Source organism: Cetorhinus maximus, chromosome 35 (genome assembly GCF_964194155.1).
Source record: "Cetorhinus maximus chromosome 35, sCetMax3.hap1.1, whole genome shotgun sequence".
Taxonomy (NCBI): Eukaryota; Metazoa; Chordata; class Chondrichthyes; order Lamniformes; family Cetorhinidae; genus Cetorhinus; species Cetorhinus maximus.
The window spans coordinates 5,651,314-5,667,985 of NC_135913.1; positions in this window are offsets into that span (position 1 = coordinate 5,651,314).

Below are 16,672 nucleotides of genomic sequence, written 5' to 3' on the forward strand. Positions count from 1 at the left end.
AAGGGGTGGGTTATACCAGGTACGCTGCAGGAGGGGGTGATATACTTTTAGCACCTGGCTAGGGAGATATATACCATGTGCACTGGGGGAGGGGTGAGATATACCATGTACACTGGTTTACCTTTAACATTCTGTAGGGAGAGATATGCCCTGCACAGCGGGCAAATGTTGAGATATATCAGGTGCATTACGGAAGGGGTAGTAGGGGTGATATACCAGATATAGCGCGGAATTGAAGTAACTGCACCAGATGTACTAATTGCAGAAGGGCTGAGAATTAATATGCACGCTACGCCAGAGGATGGGATTGATATACCAAATACACGTGGGAGAGAAGCGAAATTCGAAGTTCCCTGGGATGGAGTGGTGGAGATAAACCATTACTCCTGTACACTGGGAGAAAGGGAATACAACATGTAAACAAACCAGGGCAATGATAGTTATACCGGGTTATTTTGGGGAGGGGAGTGATTCACACGGTCTGCAGCAGGTGATGAGCAAAACAACAGGAGGGAAAAACATACTTGACCACATCCTTGCCAACCTGTCTGTCGCAGATGCATCTGCCCATGACAGCATCGGTAGGAGATACCAAACACAGTCTTCGTGAAGGTGAAGTCACATCTTTACACTGAGGATACCCTCCATTGTGTTGTATAGCACTACCACCGTTCTAAATGAAGTACATTTCGAACAGATCTGGTGACTCAAGACTGGGCAGTCATGAGGCACTGTGGGCTATCAGCAAGCAGCAAGGCGGTTATGTGATGAATGATAAGACCCTAGGAATTACAGAGGGTCAGAGACCTTGGTGTGCCTGTCTGTAAATCCTTGAAGGCAGCAGGGCAGGTAGATAAATTGCTTAAGAAAGCATATGGAATGCTTGCATTTATTAATCGAGGGATTGAATACAAGAACAGGGAGGTTATGATGGAGCTGCATAAAGCGTTAGTTACACCATGGCATATTGCATGCAGTTCTGATCGCCCCACCATAGGGAGAATGTGATTGCACTAGGGAGAGTGCAGAGAAGATTCACTAGGATATTGCCTGGACTGGAGCGTTTCAACTATGAACACGGACTAGATAGGCTGGGGTTCTTTTCCATAGAGCAGACAAGACTGGGGAGGGGGAGAGGTGGAGGGGTTGGGGGGCGCTAATTGACGTGTACAAAATTACGTGGAGTATAGATAGGGTTGATAGCAAGAAGCCTTTTTCTCTTAGTGGTGGGGCCAATAACCAGGGGGCATAAATTTAACGTAAGGGGAAGGAGGTTTAGTGAGGATTTGAGGAAAAATATGTTCACCCACAGGGTGGGGGGTATTTGGAAATCTGGTTGAAAGGGTGGTAGAGTCGAGAACACTCACAACATTTAAGAAGTATTTATACGAATATTTGAAACGCCATAACATGCAAGGCCTCGGGCAAGGTGCTGGAAAAAGCACTTACAGTAGATAAGGGCTTGATAACTGGTGTGGGCACGATGGGCCAAATGACTTATTTCCATACTGTAAACTCTATGACGCTGTAATAGATTGAACGTGTGCATTAGTTTCAGGGCCTCTATCAATGCCTGGGCCTGAAAGAAATTAGGAGACATTATAACTTCAAGGGCCCATGTTAATTGCATGGCCTACATTATTTTCAGCATCTTTATTAGTCTCATAGTCTGTTTTTGCTTCAATGTATTTATTATTTTCGGCGCTGCATTAGGTCCAGGTTCTCCAATAGTCTCAGGGCTCCTAATTCTTTGTAGGATTATATGTAAGTGTATGCGTGACTTGATCGACTTCATGACAGGAACAGACTTGTCAGCAAAGCTGTGTTGTGAAATGACTCATTGGAGTCAAAGTCAGGACAAGTTTGATAAGTTCTCGAAAAAATATAAACTACGTCGATAACCTTCGGAGTTAATTTATAACTTAGCACTGTGTCACGATCGGGATGGTATAGTGTTTAAATCGTTTCTTTCTCTCCTTTGTTCTTTTCGTCTTCAAGCACCCAGCCCCCATTCCTCTCTCTCTGCGTTGTCTCTTCTCCTTCATTCTTGTCTCTGCATGCTCCATCTCTCTCTTTCTCCACTAAACAAATCAAACTGAGGGAATATTTTAATTATCCTGACTGTTACCCAATTAACTGCTCCCGCACCCAAGTCCATTTCTACGCCGGGTGTGAGGACGCTTCACCTTAGCAATTATGTATCTTTCATGTGAGCAGTACATCCTTACGTTGTCGTTTTCATTTCTACCTATATCTCATATTTCAATATATCAATTTTGTAACTCCTAGAAGTGCCTAGGCATTCACAGACAGGCTCAAGGTCTTAGATTTCTGTGGCGAGTAAACTCTTTTGCAAATTGACAAACATTTCCCTTAGTCCAACTTGGTTGACACCGTTATAAATTGTGTGTATTAATAGGTTTATTTACTTTGTTGTTCTACAAAGCATGGTATCTAATAAAGCTAATTGTTAAAAAAGTAACAATTATATCATGTTTTTAATGTTATACCTACAATAAAGTTGGATTTTTACAATCAGTGCTTTAGTTAGTAACCTGATAATTTCACAACACCCCCGGCTGAGGGGGTAGATTTCATTCTCAACAACTGATTGCTGGCTCGCCAAGATATTTACACAGGTTTAGAGATTGACACTCTGCACCACGGAACACCCTGTTCAATTAAACCTCTTGACTTTTGGAAGAATGTTATTATTTTTTGGACAAATAGCACATAATTACGTACAAATAAAACAAAAACTTATGCCTGAACCTAACGTTCCTATCTCTCCCTGCAGTTGTATCCATTTTGTGGATAATTTTTGTCAAATTTTGTTACACTCTTGTCTTCCATTATCCCGACCCAGCTTTTATCACTTTCAATTTATTTTTACATATTCTGGCCATGAGCAGTATAAGTAATTTTATACTGATTGATTCAGTGCAAGTCTCTCAATTTAGTCTGTGTCGATGCCTATAAGATATCAAATGTCGACTCATTCTAATGGTTATATTAACCCCATTTCATGCTGTGCTGTTTGCCAAGTAGCTGCGCACGTTTGAGACCTGCTGTTCATGCATTTCACGGAAATCTTTGCATGTTAGTTGTTTCACACGTAACAAGCCATAGCTCCACACCTACACTGGTATCCAAAAATCATGCTGATCATTCTTAACGTTCAGATGATTTATCAAAAGGAGTCTCTGTCGCAAGATCTTTCCTTAACTTTTAATGATGGGTGTTATTTTTTTTATATTTTGAGGATTATGGTGGTATTCTATAAAGGAAGCTGTGTGCAAGTCTGCGTCTGTATGTGCGTGTGTGTGTGTGATGTATCCATGATTCATTGAACTGGGGGAGATTAATAGAGACAGCTTGTCTGTGAGAACTGAGAAACAAAAGTGCAAAGATGTTAGGTTTTGCATTTGCAGGGAGGATTTATAGTTTGTTTGAATTACAAGGGAACAAATAGGATTTAAAATTCGCATTCTAAGATAAGTGTAGAGCTTGGCTTTTCATCTCTTGAATTTCAAAAGGAAGAAGAGGCAAGCAACTTTTACAAAGGCTTCATAGGTAAACTGGAGAAGGTACATTGAATGTTATTGATCCGAAAGTAAAAAGAAAAACATAACGGATTTTTATATTTGGAGAAGTTGAGTTCAAAGGGTTGTATGAAGGCAATCGAATTTGAGATGAAAGGGAAACATGTTTAGCTGAGTTGGGCTGGCTGTGTCTACCCCACAAGCTTAGATCGGTTTATTGAGAATGTGTGAAAGTTTTGAATTTGAAGCAGCCACCCAGTTTCATGTCTAAAGGTTTTCAGAAAGCATTTTGTTTCTGAACCTTCTTTTTGGATTTCCACATCTGAATAGAAGTGCTTGAGGAGTTGTGCGGCACACCTTTATTCAAGTGAAAACAATCCCTTGCTTTGGGTAACATTATTGTATTTTTATGGTTTACAATATATAAGGGGTTTTTTTTAGCAAAGAAGGAAATTTATTTATGTGTTTTGACTTTTGGGGCCAGTAGCGCTTTCTCCTTTTTTTCAAAATACAGAAAAATACATATGGTCAGTAAAACATGTTTCCCCTGAATTGCTCAGGCTTTCCGGTGGCCATAACAAGCCTGGGGGCTCTGGTGGGATCAAAATTCCATAATCGCATTTGAATTTGTGAATCTATAGGATATAAGTACGAGGGCGATCCAGAACTCAAGCGTTTTGTGTTGAAGGGATATTAGGGTGGCTGGGCAGCAAAGCAGTTTTAGCAGTTGCTAATACTTATCTGAGAGTGGGAGGTGTAACGGTGGATATGTAACATATTTGACTTAGGCTCACCTGAGAGAGTTAGCAGATGAAGTGCAGGTAGAGATATAAGCCGAGTTTCGTAAGACAGACACGGTTACGGAAATTAACCAGCATTTAAAATTAGAGGAAGAGAGACCTGAAACTCATATGAAACTCACACAACTTGAGGTAGTGACCCTTCTGTTGAAAATGAAGCAGTTTGATGCAGAAATAAATAGAGAAAGGCATAATCTTAAACATGAAAAAGAAATGGAACTTAAGAGACTTGAAGGCCACAAATCGGAAGAAAAGGACAGAGAAATGAAAATTAATTTGAATTAGAGAGGAAGGAGAAATAAAAATAAACGTAATGATTAAAATAAATATAAATAAACAAAAGTTTGCATGGGAAAAAGAGGAGGAAGGAAAATAAAGAAAAATATTGCAACAAATTGAAATGCGAAAGTTTGAACTTCAACTTCAGAGGGAGAAGTTAGCAATTGAGGAAGGGGAAAATGAAAGAGAGCTTCAGAGAGAGTAAGAAGCCACACAGTAAGAACTATCTAAAGTGAAACTTAGAATACAGGATGAAAGGAGAGTTACTGATTGGGGTGGTGAGTTTGTTTCCTTTGAGGAATTTCATTTACCCAAGACCGTTCGTTTGAAGACTACATTTAGGGAGGATGGAGTTGAAAGATATTTCACCTCCTCTGTAAAGATAGCTATTAAATTAAAAAGGCCAAGGGATGCTTGGACTATAATGTTACACTGTTCTTCAGGTATACACATGGATGTGTATGATAGCTTATCTGGAGGGGAGGGGGGAAGGGGGGAAACAGCCAAGTACGAGATAGTTAACAGAACAATACGAAATGATGAGTTTGTCCCTGAAGCTTATCTGTTGAAGTTTAGGGCCGTAAGAAAGAAACCTGATCAGACACTTGTCGAGTTGGCAAGAGAAAAATAAACTCAATGGGATCACTAGTCTACATCACTGCTATCAGAAATAAACACTTTTGAAAGTACAAAATATGATTCTGGAAGAATTTGGAAATGGGACTTCAGTAACCATCAACATTTATTTAGACGAAAGGCAATGTAAAAAGATCAGGGAGGCTGCTGTTTAAGCTCATACTTAAAATATTTCACAAGGGCAGTTCACTGTGGGAAAAAGATCCTCTGGAAGTCAGCAAGAAAATCGGGGTATAGGCAACCTAGTGATGGCAAAATTGTGACCAGCAAGGAGCAAGCTGAAGGGCGCCAGTATCCTACAGGTGAACAGATAGAAGGCAAAGGTGAAGGGAAAAAGGGTGTGCGAGAGAGGGAGACTGTGCGATTTAATGTGTGGGCGTGTGTGTGTGTGTGAGAGAGAGAGAGAGAGAGAGGGAGAGAGAGAGATCGAGAAAAAGTGAGGAGAGTGTGTATGTAAGATTGAGTGTGTGACGAAGACTGTGAGTGTGAGAGAGATCGTGACTTAGTGTGAGTGTGAGAGTATGAGAGAGAGAGAGGGAGTGTGTGGAGAGAGAATGTGAGTGTGAAAGAGACTGTGAGCGAGAATGCGTGTGTGCGTGAGATTGGGAGCGGGTGTGTGAAAGAGTACGAGAGAGCGTGTGAATGTGTGAGATCGTGTGAGTGAGAGTGTGAGAAAGAGTGAGAGGATGTGAGTCTCGCGTATTCATATCAGCCATGATCTTATTGAAGGGTGGACAGGCACGAAGAGCCTAATATCCTCCATATGCTTCCATTGCTGTCATTCATTCCTGCCCCTTCGTTTGGAAACCCAATGACGCAGTAGTTGATGAGGCCATGGCGGCTCCATTTCCCACAATCCACGGCGGCTTGGAAAGTCCTCTATCTGTCAAGCCCAGCGCACATTCGTAGCTCCAGTCCCTGGGTCCATCCACAGCAACCGCTTTATATGTTTTATTATTAATGATAATAATAATAAGAAGAAGAAGAATCACCTCCTCGCGAGCTCAAAATTTCAGTCCCCCGGTCATTCTGAAAAGTCGGTTCTTCCTTTTCATTTTTTTAAATAAATGCGGAGGCGGTAGGGTAACGTCACCCCAACATGGCGGCCGCTTGCCCCGGAAGTAAGGGAAAGAACGAGCCTGGGATTGGCAAGAAGTGACCCTAGGAGGAACAGCGTTTGAGGTGGAGGTACCTAGGAGAGTGAATGCGACGTCTAGTGAACAGGATGGGAAAGAGCAGCAGTCAGAGCCAATCTTTCCATAGGCCCCTGTTCATTTGCTAGAGGCACCGGTAACTTCTTAATTATAAACGCCAGATTCTAAATTCACCACCAAGAAACACTCACTCTGCAAAGCAGCTTCGGCCTCTATTCACAACATTGTATTCCCCTTTTTCACATTAGCTGTGCTCTCAGATACTTTTTCGCCGACATGGTTAACGCGAACTTAGTCAAAGGCCAAATGTAATATTTGTCTTTGGGAGCGAAAGCAGTCAAATCATCAATTAGATTTCTAAACTATGTTATTGGTAATTTCTTTTTCCCAATTCCAATGCAAAACCCACAAAGAATTTCAATTTTGCTAATGTTATTCTTCTAATTTGTCCCCTGGTTGACGAGAGTGAGATTGACATTAACCTTCTATGCTCTCTATCTGTCTGTGCCGCTGTGTGTGTGCGTGTGTGTGCCTGTATCTGTGTATCTGTGCGCGTGCGTGCGTTTGCTTGTCTGTGTATCTATGAGTGTGTGTCTGTGACTGTGCCTATGCATGTGAACGTGTGAGTGTGCGTCTGAATGAGGGCGAGCGTGTGTGTCCGTGTATGACTGTGGGTGAGTGTGTCTCCATTTGAGCGTGTGTGTGAGTGCGTTTGTCTGTGTGTGTGTGTATGTGTGTCTGTATGTGTGAGATGGATAGTATGAAGCAGCAACACATTCCACCATTGGTACAGTATCACTTTAACCGCCCTGTACTCTGTTGATGCTAACAGCTTCCAAACAAAACTGAGGTATTTTTTGGTCTCTGTTGTGCGTTGGATAATGGTCAACAGTTTCACCAGAGTCAGCTCTGATCAGTGAAACGAGAACGTTCCTCGACAAGTCTGTTTGAGCTTTATTGATGTTTGTGAATCGGAGCGTAAATAGGAGCAAGACTGGAGGTAGTGCGTCAGGATTTCAACTCATCCAGTCTCTCTCTGTATCGTCGTAATCTACAGGAGTGAAGACGAAAAACTGCAAAATGGGAATAGTTTGCAGGGCTCTTCTTTTCTGGACCAGCACGGGCACAGTGTGAGTAAAGGATGTAAAGATGCAAAAGTAAATTCTATCCCATATATTGTTTGTGTTTTCAATGCTTTTCTTTTCCCCAGGTGTGTGAGCAATTGAGAAAATTATTTTGGAAATAAGTTAAAAAAAAAATTAGCAAGATGCAATGTGTAGGGCTTAACATTGACAAGATATTTCACAAGAATTACAGAGTACAGCAAAGTTTATTTACTCCCATTATGAATGGGAGTTACGCCTGATAACGTCACCTAATGTGTACATTGCAGCTTGAAATATTCCCCAACTGCCATATCCAACCAATATCTCCAATAGGGAATGAGGAGAGGGTTCATGTACAGGATTTGCTAGTAAAAGGGCCAAATCACCACGCGAGCGAACTGCGCACCGTGCTGCAACCCTCAAGCCCTCACAGTATTGTTGAATATCCACTTCATAAATCTGTTTCCCGATGCAGCCATATCGTCACTGAACTTCTTCGAGACTCCAAATACCAGTGCCTGCAGTAGCGTTAAACTGAAAGCATAGCGTGGGATTGTATTACTTTAAAGACAAGGTAGTGAAACGAGCTAGAGACGATATATTTCATTACATTTACTCTTTAGCTCTGAAGAAGAGTCATACGGGCTCGAAACGTTAACTCTGCCTTTCTTTCCACAGCTGCTGTCAGACCTGCTGAGTTTTTTCCAGCATATTTTGTTTTTGTTTGAGACGAGACTTTGTTCCCTTTTAGTTCTTTAATGATACAGAAGCAGAACTCTGACAAAAATAAAAACTCAATCGCGAGAGCGCTGGCGCGCACACACAAACACACACACACATGCACACAAACAGACACAGAGATTTACCAATCTACTCTCTGCTGGATATTTTCGGGATCATACACAAACACACTCAAGGAGAGGGAGAGGGATAGCGCCAAGTATGAAGAGAAAAATAAACAAGGCAAACAGTTAAATTCGTGGTGATAAAGGAAAATAAATAAACGAAGGAGTTATGACAGGGCAAAGAAGAGAACCAGAAGGAGACTTGTCGTGAATAACAGAGACGTGGATAACGGGAAATAATGGGGCTGTCATGGAGATTTTTTTTAAAAATCATGCATGGAGAGGGGTACAGAGAAAAATGTGAGGATATAGACATGGATAAGGAGAGTTAGGGACAGGAATGATTATGACCAGGCACTCACATGAGAGAGAGAGACAGACAGACAAATATGGAGACCGATGGGTCACAGGGGCAGAACTGTAAAGAAGGACAGACAGAAGAATAAAGATGCGGAAAGAGTTCGAGAGAGAGACAAAGAGAAAGAAATATGTAGTCGAACTGTGTGATCCAAGATGGAATCAGGGGGAAGATGCCTAGAGCGGGAAAAAAACTGTGATGGGGGAGACAACAAGAGTGACATAGATGGAAAGACAGTGTGAGGCACAAATGGTGACAGAGAGAGCGACAGGGGTGAAAGTTGCAGAGGTTGATACATGAGAACAGAGATGTATGGAAAGGAACAGAGGACGACAGAAGAGGGTAGAAAGGTAGACAACGTGTTTGAAATTAAGAGAGAGCAGCCTCTTTGGGATTTCACTGTCTTAGTTGCCTGTTTACCTCGGTGTCCGTGCCTCTCTCTGTCTCTCTCTGCTAATGTGGAGAGCTGCCATTCTGATCATCCGTCGGCAGCCACGTTCATTGACAGCATTGTAAATGTTGATGTCTGTCCAGGACGCTGCTTAGTTGCATTCGGATATACACTTTAGTGGCGCCTTTTGAGAAACAATTCATTTATCGACTATAAAGAGCAAATCCTGACTCTATAGGTTAGATTATTCTACAATATAGCAGAATCGGATTCAGTTCTTTACAATGTTCTTATGAAGTGTATTTCCTTTCCCCTTGTGAAGTGTAGGGAATGGATTATAAAATGGGATTATTTACTGTGGTGGAAAGCTTTGGCCTTTCGATGACTATTATAACTAACTTAACAATTAGATTGAGCCAGTATTTCACCACGTTCCTCAGCTCCTCTCTAAATTTAGTCTGTGTCACAGCGTAAATACCTGTGTTGGTGCAGAAGCTGAGAAGTTGAAGCACATTTGGCGCCTGTTGTGTGTCAAAGCGAGGGTCAGTGTGGGAGGAATAATCCCGTGTCGCCCACAACACGATAAAACTGCCGATACACCGAATAGTAAAATGATGGATTTTCTTCGGTTCCCAATCTCCAGGTACTTGTAATCATTTTCATTATTGCGGCTACGGAGCCCCTTGCGAACGCGACTGGCCACTGAAATCCGTCTGACAGTCAGGATGTTGAACAACAAAATCAGAAAGAAAGGTACATAAGGGGTCAAAATAAGTTGCAAAATGTCAAACGCGACCCATGCGAGGGAAGCAAAGAAGGTCCGTTTAGTGACACAATTCCAGGGAATGTGGTCAATTATATATTGCGGTTCAGCTGTGAAGTGCCAAGGCAGAGATTCGAAACAGCTCAGCACACTCAGTCCCCCTAGAACCACAGTCGTGGTTTTCCCGGTGCAATAATTTGATTAGAGTTTGTCACAACAGATCGACATAAATCCATCAAAGGTGAAAGCGACTGTGAGCCAGACCGAAAGCAACGTGTGCAAATCTCAGGAATTTAAAAAGGCAACAGAGAGGGGTAATGAACAAGAATGAATTTGAGAAATAAAACTGACCAATCCACCTCAAGATGGGATCAATGATAACGACCAAGGGATCGTCCACGGCCATTCCTACCAAGTAGCGAGTGATGCATTTGGTAAGGCCACACTTGCCACGGGACAGGATTACAATCGCCAGGAAGTTAAATGAAAAATAAAGAAACAGGAAAAAAATGATTATTTATTGGAGACAGAACAGCAGCCTGCTAGACCCTGGGGTGAAATCCCTAGTGTGCTTTGTGCGTTGACTGGTGCAACCTGATGCATTCACCTGGACTGCAATATGTCACCGTGAAATATTTGAAACTCAGTTGTAAGTAATGAAGTGAAATTGATGCAGCAAATGGATAAAGGCAGCACCCCAGTCACTAGAAGAGCTTAAAAACAAAAAGCTAAAAGCTACTGCGGATGCTGGAAATCCAAAACAAAAACAGAATTACCTGGAAAAACTCAGCAGGTCTGGCAGCATCGGTGGAGAAGAAAAGAGTTGACGTTTCGAGTCCTCATGACCCTTCGGCAGAACTGAAGTATAGTTAGGGGAGAGGTGAAATATAAGCTGGTCTAAGGTGGGGGGCGGGGGGAGAGAGAAGTTGAGGGTGGGGTGGTTGTGGGGACAAGCAAGCAGTGATAGGAACAGATAATCAAAAGATGTCACAGACAAAAGGATCAAAGAGGTGTTGAAGGTGGTGATATTATCTAAGAAAAGTGCTAATTAAGAATGGATGGCAGGACACTCAAGGTGCAGCTCTAGTGGGGGTGGGGTGGAAAGGCTAACAAGGTATTAGTTGTAGATTTAAAAATAATAGAAATAGGTGGGAAAAGAAGAATCTATATAAATTATTGAAAATAAAAGGGAGGGGCGATGGGGGAGGGGGAGTTTAAGATCTAAAGTTGTTGAATTCAATATTCAGCCCAGAAGGCTGTAAAGTGCCTAGTCGGATGATGAGGTGCCGTTCCTTCAGTTTGCGTTGGGCTTCACTGGAACAATGCAGCAAGCCAAGGACAGACATGTGGGCAAGAGAGCAGGGTGGAGTGTTAAAATGGCAAGCGACAGGGAGGTTTGGGTCGTTCTTGCGGACAGACCGCAGGTGTTCTGCAAAGCGGTCGCCCAGTTTGCGTTTGGTCTGTCCAATGTAGAGGAGACCGCATTGGGAGCAATGAATGCAGTAGACTAAGTTAGGGGAAATGCAAGTGAAATGCTGCTTCACTTGAAAGGAGTGTTTGGGCCCTTGGACGGTGAGGAGAGAGGAAATGAAGGAGCAGGTGTTGCATCTTCTGCGTGGGCAAGAGGAGGTGCCATAGGTGGGGGTTGAGGAGTAGGGGGTGATGGAGGAGTGGACCAGGGTGTCCCGGAGGGAACGATCCCTACGGAATGCCGCCGGGGGGGTGAAGGGAGATGTGTTTGGTGGTGGCATCATGCTGAAGTTGGCGGAAATGGCGGAGGATGATCCTTTGAATGCGGAGGCTGGTGGGGTGATAAGTGAGGACAAGGGGAACCCTATTATGTTTCTGGGAGGGAGGAGAAAGCGTGAGGGCGGATGCGCGGGATATGGGCCGGACACGGTTGAGGGCCCTGTCAACGACCGTGGGTGGAAAACCTCGGTTAAGGAAGAAGGAGGAGCTGTCAGAGGAGCTGTTTTTGAAGGTAGCGTCATCAGAACAGATGCGACGGAGGCGAAGGAACTGAGAGAATGGGATGGAGTCCTTACAGGAAGCAGGATGTGAGGAGCTGTAGTCGAGGTAGCTGTGGGAGTCGGTAGGCTTGTAATGGATATTGGTGGACAGTCTATCATCAGAAATTGAGACAGAGAGGTCAAGGAAGGGAAGGGAAGTGTCAGAGATGGACCATGTGAAAATGATGGAGGGGTGGAGATTGGAAGCAAAATTAATAAATTTTTCCAGGTCCCGACGAGAGCATGAAGCAGCACCGAAGTAATCATCGATATACCAGAGAAAGAGTTGTGGGAGGGGGCCGGAGTAGGACTGGAACAAGGAATGTTCCACATACCCCATAAAGAGACAGGCATAGCTGGGGCCCATGCGGGTACCCTAGAAGAGCTTAGTGCGGTTGCACTGAGTGAACACAAGGGAATAAATGGGGTTAATTGAAGCAAAATCTAATGGGATTTGCTGTGCTAAGTTAGGGGAGTCAAGTAGATGAGAAAGGGGAAAAGGCGGTGTGCCTGCCGTGAGTTTATGGTTTGAGATCGGAATGGAAGTGGCAACTGGAGTCTAAGCCAATAAGTGAGATTTGAAGAGGCACAATGAAAAGAATTTAGCAGAGGTGGATAGGAAACAAGAGAAGAATGTTTGGAGAAATTGATAAATTGAAAAAACGAATGAGGAGACGGAGGATTAAATACAGCGAGAAAACAAGCTGAGGTTCACAGGGAAAAGGATAAGCAGAATTTTCGAATGCAATAAAACCAAAAAAGTACAATTAATTAATTAATACATTAAAAAATCTATCTCTCTCTCACTCTCTAGATCACTGGGCATAAACTGTGTAAAATTAATTTTCTTTGTGTTAAGCACTCAATTATAATTCAAGTCAGATGCATCAATCAAATTAGCCACGGCCATTTTCTCAATTTAGCAGTTACCGATATTTAGAGTCTCATATTTAAACAATGTATTAACATCAACGAATAACTGATTCGAATAAGTTTAACATTTAATCAGAAAGTAAGGAAAAGGGATATTGTGCAAAAACACAGGGTGAAAGTGATAGAAATTTGAACACGATGCAGAAACTGAGGACTTCTGGAAGGCTTGATCGATCAATATTATAACGAGGCTGGCGTCGGGACAGTGGGCATGACTTGCGGAGGCCACCATCCCGGCAGCAGTGGTTTGTTAAACAATTGACTGTCCATTTGTAGGTAGATTGGGAACGGGCCCATTGCAGGACTTCTCACTGTGAGAAGCAGACACATGATGATCTCCCGTACGCCCAGCCAGGGGAATGAGTGGGCTACAGCTGCAGCCACTGGTCATCGTGAAGAGAGAAAATCCCGTAAGTATTGTGGTTTTTTATCATTACAACTAAACCTGTTTAGAGGGCGTCTCAGCTACATTTAGATACCACGTTCAGAACTGAAGCCTAGGAATTATTGTGGATAATAATATGGGTCAGAAACTGAATGTCTCCAATAGTCAGACTTCTCGTCTCAACTTTACTGCAGTTGTTTCTCTCGTTATTCTGCAGTGGCAGTGCTTCCAGTAAAATTAGAACTATACAAGCTCTTGACTCCATTCCACGAATTCACTTCTGAATGGACACTGAAAATCCATCTTCCCTCGAAGTCAAATGTTACAGAGCGCTGTCCATGTCCGGTCCTCACTATGTGCTACTCACACATCGGTCATCAGCCTCACCTTACTCAAACTTATTGGCTGACAGTTCTCCTGTACCTACAATTTAAATCAGTTATCCTTGAGGCATTATCCCTCCAAATCATCGTCGCTCTCCATCTCCATCGCCTCACCCTGATTTATAATTGAATGCTTTCTCCCTTGCTATCTCCATATTAGCTTACTATTTACGACTCTTATACTATTAGTCTGTTCCATTGTTCAGTGCACATTGGTATTTCTCTCTGATATTACCTTCTCGGTCTCACACCATTGCCAAGTTACTTAAACCATCACCAATAGCTTTAGCAAATGACCCCGGAAGAAATTCGCTCCCACCTCTATTCAATGCCCCCGTCCGGCCTGCACAAGTCACATCTCCTGCAGAATGATTTAACTGCTGCAGGAATCGAAAGTCCTCCGTATGCACCATCTCTCGAGTCAGGCATTCATCTGATTTATCCTTCTGTTTATATTTCTTCACGTGGTAATAGGAGTAACCTGGGGGTTTACACCTTATACTACTCACAGCCTCACGATTGTGCCTCAGTGACGTCAAGAGTTGCTCATTTCAGAGGGTGAACCTGAAGCTGTGTCAACTGACACTTGCTGCACTAATGACTATCCAGGAAATGGGCAGTGTCCTGGAGTTCCTAAGCAGCACAGGATGTGCACGATCGAGGTCGGAGCAGCCCTGCATTTCACCCTGTCTATCAAATAGACAGCACATCTTACTACTACAAGTAAACTTTGACCCAGATCTTCTGGTCTCCGTTTGGTTAGAAACTCGATGTACTCTGGAAGAGGTGCTACAGGATCCATCGGAAATCCGAATGCACTGAATCCATGGGAATTGTCTGCGAAGTTTAAAATTCCGTTCGTCAATTCTCCTGCTTCCTGGCAACTCTAAAAATCTCTCCAACTCTGAGTTGGAGTCGGGTAGTTCAGGCAGTTCTGACTTAATAACCTGCATAGTTGCCCAGGAAATGTTAGACAAAAAAAATCTACCTCCTGGGAAACTACACATCTGACCCCCTAATCACTCACACTGATCCCTCTCCCCAATTTCCCGAACGCCCAACCACCCCCGAACCACGACAGAACCTGACTAGCCACCATTAATCTATTCCCCCTAGCTCCCTAAGACAAGACCTGAATTGTCCTCAAACATGGACTCCTTTCCTGACACCGTGACTCCTCATCACCGGTTCTGACAAGCCTGCGACCCAACCCGAGTGACACCTCATCCGACCCGGCTGCACCCTAAAGCACCTACCCATTCATCATAGTGCCACCTCACCCGCGTCACCCACCTGCCAGCTTTCCATCCTACCCACCTGTCAACGTAACTTCCAGCCGCCTTGCCATCTACAATCTTAGCACAAGACCCAACTGTAACTCTTCTATCCTTCCGATTTTCCGTGCTACCCACCACCAAACTGCTTTTTCAGAATTATATTTTTTGTCATTATGTGGAGCACAATCCCAGCCCAGGGTCAGGCCAGCAGCTGACGCTCTCCACAGGTAAGGCACCATTACGCAGTTACCGTGGCCCACTTTGCGAGAGAGAGTGTGTTATTGTGTTCCCAGGTGAGGAAACCCTTCGACAAGCCAGATCTGAGAGTGGAACATAGTTTGGTATATCCTAACTTTTATTTTGTTCATTTAGAGCCGTCGAGTGTAGCTACTGAACGGAATCACAGGAGTCAGCTGATGAACATTTCACAAAAGAATAAAAATGTTATTCAACAAGAAAATATGAAATATATTACAATAATCCTTCACTCACACCTATATCTTTACAGATATATACAGATTTGTAAGGATAACAGAAGTTTAAAAATCAATTTTGTACAGTAATTTTCACAATAAATACAGTCCATGTAGACTAATAAGCACCCTGTATTCGGACGCACCATACTCTGAAAGCATGAGACAGGTGCCATCTCAAGCAGGTGCTATCAGTCTCTCCTCAACTGCCGCTAGATGCTTGTTACAGCATGAGCCAACCGGCCTCACTGAACTCCGTCTTTCACATGATGGTTTCCAATCTCTACTCCACAAAAACTTGCTTTGGAACCTTCTCCGAAACCGACGCTTTCTCTCACACCGACTGAACCGTCAACAGTGCAAGACTGCGTCACCTGCCCGTAGCAAAGAGTAACAGAGGTTCAGTTGTCTATTTCGGCCTCCTTGACTCTTCTCAAGTCTTTATCTATTTAAGCTTGAAGCTTTAAACGTGGAGCTTGGAGACGTTTTCTGCCCCTCCCTCTTAATCACTCTTAACAGACAGTTTTCCAGGTTCCTTTTCTTGCTTTGACTATAAGGTATGCTTCGGACGTTTCCATGTTTTCTCCCTGGATTTCGGGCTATTTTCTTTAGCATGGGGCTGGCTATCAATCCCCTTTGCTCCAGTATCTCATAGGTGCTGCCAGGAACTGAATAAAAACAGCTCCCTAAATCAAATTGCTGTTTCTAAATTTTATGCCTGTGTCGGTGGGAGCGACCTGCATCGCTGGACTCCTGTTGGTAGGCAAGAGCCTAATTCTTCTACACTTGTTTGCTTTCATTAGCTGCAACAGTCATAAAAACCTCATAAGAAATGCAGGCACTTTTTAAAGTGAAAGTAAAACAACCTGTGACCTTTATTAAAACACAGACACAGAAAAGCAATTCAAACTTAAACTAAAGCTCATTCCTTACACCTACAAACACCAATATAATTTACACAAACTATAAATTTTTCCTACAGTGTGTATAGTAGAGAGGGGTGTGTTTGAGAGAGAGTACCTGAGAGAGAGAACGTGTGAGAGAGAGCATTTGGGAGAGACTGTGCGTGAGAGAGGGATTGCGTGAGTGTTTGTGAGACAGCGAGAGTTAGTGTGAATGTGAGTGAGTGTGAGTGAGTGTAAATCTATGTGAGTGTGATTGAGTGTGAGTGCCACTGAGTGTGTGTGTGTGAGAGTGAGTGTGAGTGATTGTGTGTGAGAGAAAATGAGTTGGAGAGTGTGTGAGTTAGATTAACATCCGTCAATTTATTGAAGGGCAGGCTCGCTCGAACGGCAGTATCTTTCCCTCATGCTCCCATTTCTATCATTCGTCTCTCCC